Source organism: Balaenoptera acutorostrata, chromosome 15, assembly GCF_949987535.1.
Source record: "Balaenoptera acutorostrata chromosome 15, mBalAcu1.1, whole genome shotgun sequence".
In the NCBI taxonomy this organism is placed as follows: Eukaryota; Metazoa; Chordata; class Mammalia; order Artiodactyla; family Balaenopteridae; genus Balaenoptera; species Balaenoptera acutorostrata.
The window spans coordinates 82,843,836-82,859,838 of NC_080078.1; the positions used below are offsets into that span (position 1 = coordinate 82,843,836).

The window sequence follows — 16,003 nt, forward strand, 5'->3', positions numbered from 1 at the left end:
TCTCTTGTCTGATGGGCCCTGGGTCCAGCACGCTCGGGGAGGAAACCACAAGCGCAAATGTTTGCCTTGCTGCCTGGAAGTCCTAAAAGCAGCTGCCTGCTGATTGATGATAACTTGCATAATGACACCGAGTGTTCAGATGCTGCCAGGCGTGAGCGAGACCCTGTGAGCTCCCCTGTGCAAGCCCTGGCTGGTTGGCCAAATCCTTATCTTTCAGCATGCAGGCAACAAAGATGGCAAGAGCCAGAAGGTATCTGATCCAAAGATGCCCATTACAACCCCGATGGTTTTAACACATGGAGAGAGCGAGGGAGCAGCTTGATGCTTTCCGCTTGCAAAGTCACTAAGAAAACTACACACGGGGGCTCAACACAGACATGGTGCCTCTATATCGGAATATCAGGATAGGATGTACTAGTATTTTTATATTTTAATGGATAAAATGGAGTCTATTATGGAGCTAGTAGAATTGGCTTCTAGAAACATTTCTTTTTTTTTTTTTAGGTTTTAATTTTATTCTATTTTCTGTATAACTTTAAGTACATAAAGGTTCATTTCCACAGGCCTCAGGAAATAGGTAGAAATCACAGGACAATCTCTCTTCCCACCAAAAAAAGTTGCATATTTTGGTAAAGTGTTTGTCCTAGAGGAAAAACAAATTTACAATAGCAATTCTGTGCAAGATTTTTACACAAGACCTAAAACCAGCCTGCAATGGAGATTTTAGTCCTCTGTTCAGGTGCCCAGACAGAAGCCAAAAGCTGTTGAGCATGACAGGGCAAAGGAAGCAATGAAGATGGATGATGGGCACCTAGCGTGGAAGGAGAAAGGGAAGCCAGATTCCTGGGAATGGTGTGGTTTTCCTTTTTTTTCTCTCTCTCTTTTTAAGTCATCTCTGTAGGAAGGTGGTGGGCAGGGGCCCCAGAGAGAGGAAGGGTCCAAGACTCCTTTAGCTGGCCTGGGTGCAGGGCACCACCCCAGCAGCTAACACAGGGCAACCTACTATCTCAGGTTCAGGCAGATGCAGGATAGAATGCAGAAGAAAAGGAATGCTTATAGGAAATCATTTTGCTTGGAATGCTAGATGGCCAAGCTTCAGCCTTTGGTCCTGTGCAACCCTTGCCTCACTTGTCAATAGTGAAAATTAGTTTAAGTTAGAAGAACCAACTAGGATCACACCAGATTCTGCTACCTTCACGCTCATTGTTAGAAAAAGATTAACTTGTGTGAACATTCTGATCTGTTAATTCCTGGGGACTGCTTTATTCTTCCCCAAAGACTATTTGTTGGTCAAATAACCCCAAAGGCTGAAAGCTAAAACACACCTGTCCTGATGTGCATTTCCTTAAGAATGGACTGGCTGTATGGTTGAGCTGATACGGAAAAGCTGCACCTTCCTGCAGAAGATCGAAGACCTGCTGTCCCACCCCAAATCTCAGCCTGAGGTATATGTCAGTGAAGGCAGGTAGCTGTGCTTCTCAAAGCAGAGAAGCAGTTTAAGAGCAGAAAGGTAGAGGAAATCTAGAAAAGAACCATCTTGATACAGATTTATCCCACAGTGTGAGGGAGAGGGCAGAGAACCCAGTGGCACATTGCTTATCCAGCAATTTCTGTCACTGTGGTGACCAACTTCTGCCCATTCCATACGGTCTTGAACTGCCCAGGGACTGGGAACTCACTGAAGTCACCACCTTCTATAGGAATGAGGACATTCATCTCAGAAGATCTGGCACTGACTGTCTCACAATCCAGGGAATTCTTGCTCAGGTAAACGTGGCAGCCATCTGTTTTGTTGATGGAAATGGTTGGCACTTTACCCATTACCTGAACTTTGACATCCCTACAATTGATTATCTCCACAATGCCCACCATGTCATCGAACACCAGACCGAGTTTCTTACAGTTATCTACTGTAGCAGAGTTAATTTTCCCTTGATTTGCAATGTTGAGTTGACACACTTGAATATGTAAGCCACCTGTTTCAGCTCTGTGTCATCTATCACCAGGTTGGAAACATTCTCCTGATTTTCCACTCTCCACTTCTTGCCCTTCAGTTCAAGTAGAGCTGGCTCCTTCTTTGTGACTGGGTTGGGGGATGCGCTGACTCCTGGTTTAGATGCAGAGAATGGTTTGGGGCCACTTCGTACTGGAGCACTCTGAGCGTTCAAGGCAGGGTTCTTGTGAGTCTTCATGTCATCAGATACATGTTTCAGGGCATGTGTGATGCTCTCCCCTGATTAATCTGTGCAAACAGTGCTGAGCGGGAAGCAGAGTCATCTGAGCCTGAACTGGTGGGGACTCGGGGGGAGGTGGGCCTGGGCGGAGGGAGGACCCGATCCAGCAGAGGGTCCAGACGGCAATCCAACTCAGTCCTTTTGCCACGGCCCGGTTTTGCTCCAGGCCAGTCCAGTGGTATGGAACTCCTTAATGTAAGCCTGCAGCTCTGTCCATATACTCAAGTAAGCTTTGACCCAGCCCACATGTTTGTACTCCTTGAGGAGTCAGTTTGTATAAAACACGGAGCATCATTCATTTCCTTCACTTAGGGACCAGACTTGGGAGCCATAGCCACCCAACCCAGGGCCTGGATACTTTCGCTGACAGCTGGCAGGTGATTGAACAACTTGCTGCCTTGGTTCTTCTCCCGAAAGGTTATCACTTCTTGGATCTGCTCGGAGATGGTGCCAACAAATCAGAAAGCTTATTGCCTGCTGGCTGCTGGCCTTGAGAGGCTGTAACCAAGAGCGCTCGCTCCAGCTTCAGACCTGTGTGGACCATCTCCGCATGCTTCTGCACATCTCCCCCAATCTCTTTACTGATCTTGAGGTACTCTCCCACAGCGCCGGCCAACAGTGAGTCAAACACTTGCACCTATGGAGTCGTTCCTGCTTTTGCAGCAACCCACGGTGCGTGCCTGCCTTCAGGCGGCCCACCGCTCTCTCCAATCTTTCTACCAGATTTTGCATGTCAGCCATAATGTAGCACCTGCTCAGAGCTCTGCCTCACCTCGGGGCTGTGATCAGCCGCTCTCCCTAGAAACATTTCTTAAGGAGATTTTTTTCTTCTAGTGAGGCCAGATTCTAAGCCAGCCACACTTATGTTCATTACCTTCCCATAGGATTTGGCTCACTGGTGTGAAAAAAACTATGCAGTCTTTGAAATTAAAATGGCCTACCAAAGTGGTCAAAAATGGCAACGAAAAGTGGAAGAATACCAATGTACAATCTTTTGCGTCAGCATTTCTCAAATCACTCTATTTCATCCATTTTTATTTCTACTGATTTAGTCGAAACCCTTACCACTTCTGTTGCCATCCTAACAGGTTCCCTTACCTGCGGTCTCACCCTGCTGTAATTTACTCTCCACATGGCAGAGAGATTTCCCACAGTCGTCATGGGTCAGGTTATTCTTCTCATTAGCTCTCTTTGGTTGCCTGTGGGGGGGAAATGTCCAAACTCTCTGTTATAGACTAGAGGGTGCATCGTGATTCTCCACTTCTCTCTAAATGCAGATAAACCTCCTCAACCAAGGGGCCTATAAGCTGCAACGTCATCATGTTTCTGTCTACATCTCCACAGGCAGGGGACCCTTCACTCTTTACCCCTCATGTTGTTCTGTCTACCCTGCCTTGGCCTGCCTTTTGTGTCGGTAGCCGTTAACATTTATCACATTGAATTCTGCAGAATGTAAGCCATGAAAGATGTTAACTGGAGCTGTTAAAACAATTGGTCAAAGAAATTTGAGAAATCGGTGAATATTAAATCCACACTATCATACTAAAGTCTGAACATCCTGTTCTAATTAATTAATTTATTTATATTTATTTTTGGCTGTGTTGGGTCTTTGTTTCTGTGCGAGGGCTTTCTCCAGTTGCAGCGAGCGGGGGCGACTCTTCATCGCGGTGCGCGGGCCTCTCACTGTCGTGGCCTCTCTTGTTGCGGAGCACAGGCTCCAGACGCGCAGGCTCAGTAGTTGTGGCTCACGGGCTTAGCTGCTCCGCGGCATGTGGGATCTTCCCAGTCCAGGGCTCGAACCCGTGTCCCCTGCATTAGCAGGCAGATTCTCAACCACTGCACCACCAGGGAAGCCCCTGAACATCCTGTTCTAAACAAAACAAAACAAAACAAAAAGCAGCTTTGCTTAACCAAACATTTCCCAAACATAGCTAAACTCAGAATACCTTTTTTTGGAAACACACCTGGGTAAATCTGTTTCCTGGGTCAACAATCTGGAAAATTCACTCTAAAAGCTCTTTGCATCCTGGTCTCTCTTTTGCCCCCTCCCATACATACATTGATGTGAATTCTTCTGTTTTCCTTACGGCATACACCCATCACCCTTAGCACAGTGCTCTAACATTTCCTCTCTCAAGATTCCTTTGGATATAATTTGCAAAAAACAAATTCAGATTAGTTTTAGCAAATGGGGAAGATTTCATATTGGCAAATATAATGGTGGATGGCAGTCTTGGTTATAACTTAGTAGTTCTCAGTAGAGGGTGATTTTGTCCCTCCACCTACTGTCCCCCAGGAGAAATCTGACAATGTCTGAAGACATTTTTGTTGTCACAACTGCAAGAAAGTGGGTGCTACTGGCATCTAGTGCCAGGTAGAGGTCAGCACCCTCACCACCACCAGGAGGAAGTATTGAGCCCAAAATGCCAGCGGTGCCAAAATTGAGAAACTTGACTAGATCCAAACACTCAAGTTATTAGGAATTCTTTGTTATTCCTCTCTCATTTCTCCTGTCAAAGCTTGATTTTATGTTTGTCTGCATAGCAGGAAATATGCCTGGTGTCCGTATCAGATTCCCTTAAATCTAGTTTTATGACCTAATAGAAGAAAAGTCTTCTTCACTAGTTTCAACCAGAAAAATATACAAGAATTTATTTAATTGGTCCAGGTTTGGTCATGTGTTCATTACAGAATCACTCCCTGTAGATGTTACAGTGATCCCAACATAGGCCATGTTCTCATCTTTGGGGAGATGTCATGAGAATTGGGGTGGAGTGGGCAAAACTGTATTAGTCAGACAAAAGCAACATTTATCACACTTTCTTAGAATTCACTTCCTCATTTTTAAAATAGAAATGATAATTTATTTCATAAAACATCATTGTGAGACATTTTTAATGTATGTAACGAGTCTAACAGAATGTTTGAAATAAGAGAGATGTTTAATAAATGGTAGATATGATTCGTAGATTCTTTTTAATGTTTTTACTGTGGCAAGAACACTTAACAGGAGATCATCCCTCTTAACACATCCTTAAGTACCCAATGCAGTATTGTTTACTACAGGCACAATATTCTATGGCAGATCTCTAGAACTTATTCCTCTTGCATAACTGCAATTCGATACCCTTTGAGAAGCAACTCCCCAACCCCCCTTCCCTCAGTCCTGGTAACCACCATTCTACTCTCTATTTCTATAAGTTGGACTATTTTAAAGACTTCATATAAGCAGAATCATACAATATTTGTCCCTTGTGTCCAGCTTACTTCACTTAGCATAATGTCCTCCAGGTTCATCTGTGTTGTCATATATGGCAGGATTTCCTTCTTTTTCTAAGGCTGAGTAATATTACATTATATATATATATATATATATATATATATATATATATATATATATATATACACACACACACATATACATATATATATATATATATATATATATATATCACACTTTCTTTCTCCATTCATCATCAGCGGACATTTAGGTTGTTTCCGTATCTTGGCTAGTGTGAATAATGCTGCAATGAACAAGGGAGTGCATGTATTTCTTACAGATCCTTATTTCAGTTCTTTTGGATATATAGCCAGAAGCAGGATTGCAGGATCATAGGGTAATTCTATTTTTTAATTTTTTGAGGAGTCTCCATACTGTTTTCCATAGTGGCTGCACCATTTTACATTCCTACCAACAATGTATAAGAGTTTCAATTTCTCCTCATCCTCACCAATATGTGTTTTGTTTGTTTTGCTTTAAAAATAGACATTCTAACAGGTGTGAGGTGATATCTCGTTGTGGTTTTATTTGTATTTCTCTGATGATTAGTGATGTTGATCATCTTTTCTTATACCTGTTGGTCATTTGTACTTCTTCTTTGAAGAAATGTCTATACAAGTCCTTTGCCCATTTTTTAATGACTTTTATTTTTGCTATTGAGTTGTAGGAATTTCTTACGTAATTTGGATATGAGTCCTTTATCAGATATATGTTTTGCAAATATTTTCTCTCATTCTGTAGGTTGCCTCTTTGCTCTGTTGGTTGTTTTGTTTGCTTTACAGAAGCTTTTTAGTTTGATGTAGTCCCATTTGTCTAATACTGCTTTTGCTACTTGTGCTTTTGGTGTCATATTAATTGGTAGCTATTTAATGATGATGCTGATTAGAAGACAAATAAGAAAGCAATATAAATAGTCAATCTCTAACATGAAAAAAAATCAATATCATATGTAGTCCAGAAATCAGAATAGAAAACATAATATTTATCTTTGGTTTTGATTTTTATTTTTAAGTGTCAGCAATTGGGCTTTTAAATTTGCTTGCTTGCAAAAGTATACCACAAGCTGACAAAATATGTCTGGTAGCTGTGGTGTCAGGAGTCCCTTTAGAGTTGTGAAATATACACAGTTTGAAATATTTGGTGTCAAAGTAGCATTTAAATCCTCAGACCAATTAAGTCTAATTATTGGGTGAATAGTAATACTTTTCTTTAACAATGTGAAAGTTAAATTAAAACTTATTTTCAAATTAGAAGGTAACACCTACTACCTGTCAGTCAGTCAGTCAAATGTTTGTTTGAGGATCTGGTTAGGAAAAAGAGATTAAAAATACTAACGTAAAGTCAAGTCTTTCTTATATTATGAGCATTATACTTAGATTATACAAAAATCTTGCTTTTTAAACCAGTACTGTGGCAAACCTAAAATAGATTTTTCTGAAACTCATAAACAGAAACTCATGTTGGGTCTTCGTTTTTCTGTGCGAGGGCTTTCTCCAGTTGCGGCAAGTGGGGGCCACTCTTCATCGCGGTGCACGGGCCTCTCACTATCGCGGCCTCTCTTGTTGTGGAGCACAGGCTCCAGACGCGCAGGCTCAGTAGTTGTGGCTCGCAGGCTCTAGAGCACAGGCTCAGTAGTTGTGGCGCATGGGGCTTAGTTGCTCTGCAGCATGTGGGATCTTCCCAGACCAGGGCTCGAGCCCGTGTCCCCTGCATCGGCAGGCAGATTCTCAACCACTGCGCCACCAGGGAAGCCCTAAAGCATTGATTTTTACATTCAGGTCAATACTTGCTCTTTTTCTGAAGGAAATTTTCAGAAAGTCATAGCAATGGAAGAAAGAGGGCTTGGGTTAGTTTTCCTGTAATGAAACTTTACATAGCCCACCTTAATCCTCAAACCACATCGCCGCTGTCAGGATCACAACCCAGGGTACTAAATATAAGTCAGATAGTGATACTAAGAGCACTGGAGTTCTCTTAAATCCCTCTGCCCACTCACCTTCCCTCATTTATTCTTCGGTGCCTGCAATTCTGTAATTTAATATTCTTGTTTTCAATTAAAGAGTAGGTTCTAACTGGCAGCCTCTGGACTTCGAAAGGTTGACAAAGGTAGTAATGGGAAACAGAGTTCTTAGCATAGTGACTAAACATATTAAGGCTTCTACACAGTGAGACTATATTATGTAAGTGTACTTGTTTGACTAGGAGTTTATTATCTCAAAGTTGAGTCATGCTTTTCAACCTTGGCACTAATGACGTTTGGACCAGATAATTTTTTGTCTCGGGGGGAAGGGTACTCTCCTGTGCATTAGAGTATGTCCAGCAGCAACCCTGGTTTCTACCCGCTAGATACTTGTAGAACTACCCCCCCACCCCCGTCTTACTTCTAGCAAGCTGTGACAACTGGAAATCTCTCCAGACATTGCCTAATGTCCACTGAGAACAGATTGCCCTGGAAAGCAAATCACTCCAGTTTGAGAATCATTGAAGCAGTCTTGATAAGAAACATGGACTGGAAATACTTCCTCTTTGTGCCTTTATTTAGAACGTAAGCATCTTGTGGGCAAGGAGCTTGTCTGTTTTGTGCAGACCATATCCCGGGAACTTACAACAGTGCCTGCCATATAGCAAGTAATGGGTAAATATTTGTGAAACTAATGAATGATTGAAATGTCCAACACAAATGATGCTCCATTTATAAAACAGAATATTATCCAGCTGTTTAAAAAGGAGGAGCTTAAAATGTTCATTAAAATGGTTAGGTGCTCATGAAATACTAAGTAAAAAAAGCCAATTTTCTTTTTTATAGATCTTTATTGGAGTATAATTGCTTCACAGTACTGTGTTAGTTTCTGTTGTACAACAAAGTGAATCAGCCATATGCATACATACATCCCCATATGCCCTCCCTCTTGAGCCTCCCTCCCATCCTCCCTATGCCACCCCTCTAGGTAATCACAAAGCGCGGAGCTGATCTCCCTGTGCTATGCTGCTGCTTCCCAATAGCTAACTATTTTATATTCGGTAGTGTATATATGTCACTGCTACTCTCACTGCTACTCTCACTTCGCCCCAGCTTCCCCCTCGCCCCACCCCCCATGTCCTCAAGTCCATTCTCTATGTCTACGTCTTTATTCCTGCCCTGCCACTAGGTTCATCAGTACCGTTTGTTTTTTTTTTTAGATTCCATGTATATGCGTTAGCTTACGGTATATGTTTTTCTCTTTCTGACTTACTTCAGTCTGTATGACAGACTCTAGGTGCCAATTATAAAAAGTATGTCTAACTTATTCCTATTCTGTGGTATGAAAAAATATACATCTTGAAGTATATGCAAAAATTGTGGCTGCCCAAGCAGACGTCCGCCTACAATATCTCCGACTCCTCCACCTTCACCAAGTCCCCCACCAGATAGGAGAGCATGCCGCGCACAGCCAGCTGCCCCGACAGCTGGCGCTCGCACACGCCCATGATCACGCCCGACCTGGAGAGCGCACCAAGCTGTGGCACCTGGTCAAGAACCGTGGCCACCTGGACCAGCGCGAGGGCGACCGCAGTAGCGAGATGGTTTGCGAGATCTACCTGACGCGGCCGCTGGCCACCAAGGGCACGCTGCAGAAGTTCGTGGACGACCTCTTCAAGACCATCTTCAGCACACAGGGACTTGGCCCTGCCACTGGCCATCAAGTACATGTTCGACTCCCTGGACGACTGGGCCGACCAGCACCAGATCCACGACGCGGACGTGCGCCACACCTGGAAGAGCGACTGCCTGCCCCTGAGCTTCTGGGTGAACGTGATCAAGAACCCGCAGTTCGTGTTCGACATGCACAGGAGCAGCACCACTGACGCTTGCCTGTGGGTGGTGACCCAGACCTTCATGGACCCCTGCTCCACGTCCGGGCACAAGCTGGGCAAGGACTCGCCTTCCAACAAGCTGCTCTACCAAGGACATCCCCAACTACAAGAGCTGGGTGGAGAGGTACTACGCGGGCATCGCCAAGATGCCCACCATCAGCGACCAGGACATGAGTGCGTACCTGGCTGAGCAGTAGCGGATGCACCTGAGCCAGTTCAACAGCATGAGTGTCCTGCACGAGATACTCCTACATCAGCAAGTGCAAGGACGAGATCCTGACGGCCCTGGAGAAGGACGAGCAGGCATGGCGGCAGCGGCTCCGGGGCAAGCTGGGGCAGGTGGTGGACACCGTGGCCCTGAGCAGCTGAGCCATCGGCCACGGCTGCCTGGCCGGCAGGAGAGTGAGAGGGCCCTCGAGGGCGGCCCCTGTGTGGCAGCCAGAGCTGGGAGGTCCACGGAGGCAGCCTCGCCCCAGCCATGCCAGGTGCCCTGCACTGGGGACCAGGTGTGCAGTCCTGGTCCCCCCCCCCACCGCCCCTGTCCCCTTCCCGCCTGCGGGGGTCCTGGTTCTTAATTGGTGTGGGTGAGACGGTGCCTGCAGCGCCCTCCACGCCCAGAGCTGCTCGCCATGGGGCTCGCCAGGTGTGGCCGGGGGCCTTCTCAGGACAATAGGTGACTGCTGAGGCCCCAGGGGTGAGGCAGGAGCCCTCCTGTAGGGAGAGGTTGGGCTGCCGAGGCTGGGAGAGCCAGGCCCGGGGGCTGGGAGGGGGCCAGCTGTGCCCGGCTCCCTAGGCAGAGTCTGAGGGCTGGGGCGTGGCTGGCGGCCGGGCGGGGAGGCTGAATGCCCAGGGCCCAGCCACGGTGAGCTGAAGTCAGTGAGGGCGTCACCACCCACCTGCCACGTGCCGGCAACCCCCCACTCACCACTGCACCGCCGCCGCCATCCTCCGATTCACCGCGTGCTCTCCGCGGCCGAGGCCAGAGCGCCACGTCGACCTCGCCCAGAGAGAGGCCCCCTTCTCCGTCCTATGGAGGGGCTGCAGGACGGCTCCACGCAGGGCCCAAGTGACTTCCAGAAGGACTCAGATCCCGTTCCGTTCTCAGGGCTGTGCCTCTGGGAGCCGCTGGGGCCTGGGGCTCCGGGTCACACGTGCACGTTCCCCTTATTCATTCCCCCCACCGCGCCCGCCTCCGTCCCGGGCTGAGGTCTCAGCTGTGGAGGTCCCGGGAGCAGCCCCAAGCGCCCTGCTCCCCCCTCCGCGGCCCCTACCCGCCTGCTAGCGGCGTCAGTCTGGCCCCCCAGCGGCGTGCTGGCCCCTCGGAGCGGGGGAACATCTGAGGGCTGTTGCTCATCTTTTAGGGGAACAAGGGGGTCCTGCTGTGCTCCCACTGGCCCGGCCGGGAGCAGGACGCAGTGACCAGGGGGCCTGCAGAGCCGGTCTGCCCACCTTGCTCTCAGCGAGCAAGAGAACACGTTTTTAATTAACAGTCTGTACATATATATATATGGCTCTAGCCTGTCTCCAGCCCCACTGGGGTCCTGTATAGTTAACTGGAGGAGGAGAATTTTTACACTTTAGAGTAAGAGAATTAAGGGAGCGGGAAAGCAATACCAAATGGTCGTGGAGAAAGTGGCCAGAGCTTCCCCGCTGGAGCACCCCCGAGGCCTCCGCCCTCGACCTGCTGGTCGTCCTGTTTTGGTTTTGACGTGAGAAGGAGAGGACTTCTCAGGCCGAGAGCTTGCTTCCCGGGCGCGCGGGCCGTGGATTCCTGCATGACTGTGCTAGCGTTTAGTCTGACTTGATCTTTTTAAAACTGCAAGTGCTGAATACTAGAAGTTGTTAGGACTTTTTTTCATGTTTTTTAATTAATCAGTCACTTGTGAAGGCAGTGGCCTGTCCCCTTTTCAATTCACTTTTTCGACGGTACTACGGATCTCCGCGGACTTTCAGGGGCAGCTAGCTGTGGCCGGCCCCGCGCCCCCGGCCGCCCGTCTTGGGCCCCCCCCCCCCCAAGCAGCGTGAGCCAGACCGGACACCGCCATCAGCCGAGGAAACGCTCCCTCGGGGAGGAGGGGTGAAACCCGCCACCTCCTGACTCAGGAAGCTCCTGGAACCGGGGTGCAGGGGTCCCTGGGACCCGTGGGCACTGAGCGGGACTCGGGCCCCCCGCGCCGTGGGTGTCCAGCGGGAGCTCAGGCCGGGCGGGCGCTGGCCGGGGCCGGGTTCCGTCCGGGTTGCGTCCGGGTGCGGGTCTCGCTCCCCCCGAGTCTTCCCTGAAGCTGCTTCTGATCGGAGCCCCAGTTCTTCCAGCCCCGCTCGGGCCAGGGGGCTTCTCGGCCGCTGCACCGCCGTCTTCAGAATCCAGTCCCGGCCCGCCTTCCTCGGGCCTCCCCAGCCCCGTGCTTGCCCCGCGGGCGGCGGGCTGGGCGGTGGTGACGCAGGAGGGGAGCCGGCCCTGCGGGCGCGAGGCCTCATGGAGCGCGTGCGCGGGTCGGGTGCAAGCATCAGCGCCGTCTGTTTACACACGAGCCGATCGCTGACCTACGCCTGCCGTCCACCCCGCAGCACGGCCGCCCCTTCCTCTCCCGGGGCTGGAGTCAGGCCAAGTCCTCCTCCTTGCTCGTCTCCAGGGTCCTGCTGGCTCCACTGTGCCTTCGGCACTGGGCCCAGGCGCCCGCCGTCACCTCCCCGTCCTCCTGCCGGGCACTCGGACCTCAAGCTCCGGCTCTGGCCTGAGGGTGGCCGGAGTGTGGCGTGGGAGCGCTGCTCCGCGCAGGTGGGCGGCCCCCAAGGCCCCTCTGCAGCCCCAGGGCCGGGGGTCTGGGCCGCGGTGTGGGGCGGTGTGCCAGGATGCCTGCCCACCCGGGCCCCCTCCGCCCTTGCCCACGCGTCTCAGGAGCGCCAGGACGGCTCGGCCTCCGTCGGGAGCCTGGCGTCTCCGCGTACCTCGAGCTTGCACGCGCTGCCTGACCCGGACCGCAGGCCCACGGGAGAGGTGCCCCGTCCCGCCCTCGCCGCCTTGCCGTTGCTGGGGAGCCCCTCCTGGCTCTCCCGCCAGTGCTGGAAATGAGGGCTCACGCCCTTGGTGCTACTCAAGCTAGAATAGATAGAGAGAGAGAGAGAGAGAGAGAGACGAAGCCCACGATTAGGTGTCCTTTAACGCTGCAGAGCCGCCACCCAAAAGAAAAGCGGTCGCTCGGCAGCCTCAGGGGCCCCTCTGCCGCCGCCTCTCCCGTGGCCGGTGTGGCCGATGGCGCTCGGCTCGCAGGTTGTGTGAATGCACGGCTATTTTCTGTTTTACTGTCTCAGATTTAGTACTTGTAAATACACACACATTAAGGAGAGAGTAAACATTTTTGCTAAAAAAAAAAATTGTGGTTGTACTAGGTGGCAGGATTGCAGACTATTTCTATTTTCTTATATTTAATTATACTTTATTATGTGCAATATTTTTATTATGCAAAGTTTGGTTGTTAGTTTACAAAACACATAACAAAGAGCAGAGTAAGCCAAGCACACCAGAGAAAGTCCTTTCATAATTCTAAAATCTGCAAAACAAGGAGCTCTAAACACACTAGATTTCTGACCTGAGAGGAATGAACAGTTCTCTGAGAAAGCTGCTCTAGATAACGCCTGTTTCTAAAAATCATTATCTGTGTGCCCAGTATTGTCCTGGGTACCATGGAGATCTAGGAAAAAGTTCAGAATTCCAGTGCTTGCAAGTTTAAAATCTAAATGGGAAAATAAGAGCTATACTCAGGACATTGCCAAAACAAAATGAAACAGTATATAATGAGATGTTAAATTGTGTGCTATGAACCATGCTTTAGAATTTCGTGGAGGAGAGGTATCAAGGAATTAGCCCACTGAAGAAGATGGGACTTGAGTTATCAAGGGTAAATAAGATTCAGATAAAAGGTGAATGGGAAGGGGCATTCCAAGGAGGAGACAAGGCAAGTACTGTGAATAAAGGCACAAAGGGAAAAGTTAAGTACAGGTGGAAGGCATCAAAGATGCTGATCTCATTGGAACAGAGAGTTGTAAGGATCACCTACCAACAGAGATGCAGCTGGTGTCTTGGGAGGGACAATTCTTTGTTAAGTAGAAATGTTCCAGGCATCAGCAGAGCTTTTCATATCTTTGGTCCCTAACCTCAGATGGCAGAAGCACCCATTCTCAGCAAAAGCAATTTTAGGCCACAGACCCCTTTCAAGACATTGGGTTCCAGTAATTGTTACCCGTTTATTATGTTTCTCCATGACCCTGAATAACACTCAGCCATTACAATAAGGAGCTACCGACATCTTCCCAAGTGCTCCCTAGAGGGTGATAGCAACCTGGTTGAGAATTGCCGAGACTCTACAATCTATTTTCTGATGTTTGGAAGCTGGCTATGTGTTCCTTCAACTTCCTACCCAATTTCATGTGATTTCCAAAAAAGTTGTGAATCTCATTGTGGGAGAGCAAACTCCAGTTAAATAGACTGGATTCGAATTTAGGCTGTTCTATTTTCTGGGTGTATAATTTTTGGCAATTTTCTCTAATTATCAGTTTTCTCATCTGTAAATAGGGCTACTGGTGAATGAGAGGTGTGGGTTGAACTGTGTTCCCCCCAAAGATATGTTGAAGTCCTAACTCTCTGAAGAGGTGACTCTTGAGCTGAGACCTGGTGACAAAGAACCAGCCACGCTGTTATCTTTTCTTTCATATTTTCTTCTGTAGTCTCAAATCTGAGGAACATATTATCATCATTCTTCCAAAGACCTGTTTGGTTTTCAGCTAATTTTTAAATAATTTAATAACTACTTAATGTACTCTATTTTGGGGTTTGATTTTATGCATTAATATAAACCATTGTCTTGCCTCCTTTTTCCTGTTCACAAAGTTACCTAGTTATCCCCATACCATTTAAAAATAATCTTCCTTTTTAAACTAATTAATTAATTAGAATGAGGCTTTACTAAGATTAGCCATTATCTTAAAGTCTGGAACCTAATAAACACATTAAATGTTAGTGATTTTTATAACAGCACCACCACTGTCATCATCACCCTGATAGAATCTATCACAGCAGAGAGTTTCGCACCTAGTACTTGCAAGATCTGAGTTATTTGGGGGGTAGTAGGGACCATATTTAACTTTTCATAACTGTTTTTCTCAATGCTGGGCCAAGTTTTTTGCACATAGTAGGGAATCAGTAAATATTTGTTAAATTAATGAAAGGAAGAATGTGGGTCCTCAGTGAGTATTTGATGAATTACTTAGCTGAACCACTTACCTGCTGATTTCCAGTGATCTGTGGCTCATGGATGATATGTCCTTTACTGTGTATTCTCAATTAGATGACAGTCTTTTCAAGGCCCCTTTGAATTAAATCATGATTTTTTTGCATTCTATGAATGAGAAGTCTTAGGGCAAAAGGGAGGCTGTAGCTTGTCATGTATAGATTTTGTATCTATCTGAGTGAGACAATGTATTTTTGATAGAATGCATCTACTTATACAGGGCCATGGCTGAGTTGTGTAAAATACCCATACATATTTCATGTTATCCAAGCCAAGGCTTAGAAATGAAAAATGAAGTTTGTGCTGTCAAACTCAGAATTGGGGCAGGTATTTTGATACAAAATCTGTCAACAAAGAGAATTAGTGTGCCCAGAGTGAAGGAGACACAGCAACAGTTAAAAGATATCTTCGGAAAGAAAGTCCATAACTCAACTGTGTCTTACACATAGTAGGTAGCCATTGAAATTTGCTGAATAATTCTGACTACGGACCTCAGCAGTAGAGAGATGCAAAGAAATTTGGTGACCAAGATAGTAAACAATAGTATTATATAGTGTTAAAACAAGTATGCTTTGGGGATAAGATAACTCAAATTCAGACCATTCTATTTCCAAGTTATGTTTCCTTGAGCAAGATACTTATTCTCTCTGAGTGAAGTCTCAGGGTTCACAGCTCCACAGAAACTTAACAAGGTAAGACTTTTTGGGGCTCTTATCAGTATTGCATTAGAGAATAAGCACATAGTAAGGATTCCATATACATGACTTGTTGGTTCTGCTATTTTTACTATTTTTATTATTAAATGTTCACCAATTCAATCATAAACGCTATATTTTGCACGGAAGAGTTAATAAAGCATTTCCAATTCCACCATAACAGAATAATGGGTAACATGCATCAGATTTACCACCATGACCCACCACAATGAATAGAACCATAAAACTGGGTAAAATATGTGAAGCTATCAGTTCAATTCAACTCATTGACGGAAAAGGGGAAAATTATATAATTGTCACAATAGACAACGAAAAGTGTTGAACAAAATCAGAGACTTCCTCAATCTGTAAGACTTCATGATGAAAATCTATGAAAAACATACAGGCACCATAATATCTAGTCATAAAAGACTGAGAAAGATCCTCTTAAGATTGGGAACTATGCAGAAATACCTGTTCTCAACCCTTTTATTCAACATTGTACTGGAGGCACTAGCCAGTGCAGGGCCATAATAAATAAATACATATATAAATACTTGGAAAAATAAAGAAATAAAATTTTAAAATAAAAGCTATAAAAATTAGAAATAAATAAAAGCATCTTGATTTGCAGATGACATAATTGTTTAT

The 16,003-nt window shown here is 46.6% G+C and overlaps 2 pseudogenes; one reads left to right on the top strand and one right to left on the bottom strand.

Moving 5' to 3' along the window:
- Positions 1 to 1,596: 1,596 nt before the first annotated feature.
- On the bottom strand, positions 1,597 to 2,975 carry LOC103014213 (adenylyl cyclase-associated protein 1-like; annotated as a pseudogene).
- Positions 2,976 to 8,863: 5,888 nt separating this feature from the next.
- On the top strand, positions 8,864 to 9,738 carry LOC103013930 (plexin-A1-like; annotated as a pseudogene).
- The last annotated feature ends 6,265 nt before the right edge of the window (positions 9,739 to 16,003 follow it).